A 1371-nucleotide genomic window follows, 5' to 3' on the forward strand; every position below is an offset into this window, starting at 1 on the left:
GGTGGCTAGCGCGAGGAGGCGTGGTCGGCGTAGCGAGTGACCCCGACCCGGCGGAGGCGGGGTCGCGCTGGAGGCGGGGTCCCGGTCCGGGGAAGGCAGTGTGGTGGTCTCGGGGGTGTCCGCCGCGTCGCGCGTGACGCCCAGCACGCTCGTTGCCGCCTTGTCACGTCCCCGAGCAGACGAGCTGTGTGGCCGGCCTGCCGCACTGCCGAATGCCGCCAGGTGCGGGGTCCCGGTGCCCCGACTCTGCACCACCTCCAGCTCCCAGCGCTTGCTCAATTCTAGGCCCCTGGGACGTGTGGGGAAAAGACAATTAACACTTCCATGAGTAAGGCTGACGGGGACCTTCATTTTAGGCGTCCGGGACGCACAAGTAGCCGTGGTTCTAGTTTTTCCTGCTTCAGAACAAAAGATTGCTCACTGCGCTGCACACCTGAAACTGACAAATTTTAAAAAGATTGCTTTATGCTGCGTATATTCATTTCCTGCGTTTCTTCAAGGCCGATGACTCCCTAGCAAAAGAAACCATTTCCTCATTTGAATTGTCTCTTTTTTTAGGAGGTGTGATGAACGGCTGGGCGAATGGAAAGATTAACAATGTTTGGTTCAAGCTCGGACATCTCATGTTAAAACCTAAGATAATCTCTGCAGAGACTGGAATTTCATTCAGATGTATGCACGATTTGGCATAGACACTGTCACATGTAACCCCATCTGCCGGCTGGTTGATTTCCCTTCTAGTGCTGACGGTACTATCATGTGACATTTTGCATTTAAATAAGTCGCCCTACAGCAAGTGTGAGCTAATCTTGAAATGCAGACAGCACAGAGACATGAATTTTAAGTAGTAAGTGGTAGGCTGGCCACAAATAACTTCTTCCTCCAAAAAAAAAAAAATGTATATATAATTATTAAAACATCTGTCAGTGCAGTGAACTGTATCACGAGAAAAACCAACTAGTACAAAACAAGGCGCCAGCCTGATGGAAGGCACTTGGTGGTCTGGCAGACAGACATAAACACCCTGGAAAAGAAGGAGCATGGAAACAAGTAACTGTGAAACATCAGAGAAGACTTTTCAAAACAAGATTACGGATTTATTCCAAAATTAATGTCAGCCCAGATAGTGGTGCTACTGGCGCTCTGGTTCAGAGGTCGAGCGCTCTGGACTGGAACCTTGGAGTGAAAGGCACGTGGAGAGGACGGAGGAGGCAAAGGGCGAGAGCACAGGGCTGGCCTGCAGAGGGGAAGCGTGTCAGTTTGACCGGAGCAAACATTTTGAACCGTGATAAGAAGAGACAGCGGTGGAAATGTGTTTGGGCCAGTGTGGAGGCCAAAGACTTCACATATCATCTCGTGGGCAAGGGAAGC

Source organism: Pteropus alecto, unplaced genomic scaffold, assembly GCF_000325575.1.
Source record: "Pteropus alecto unplaced genomic scaffold, ASM32557v1 scaffold320, whole genome shotgun sequence".
NCBI classification, from domain to species: domain Eukaryota; kingdom Metazoa; phylum Chordata; class Mammalia; order Chiroptera; family Pteropodidae; genus Pteropus; species Pteropus alecto.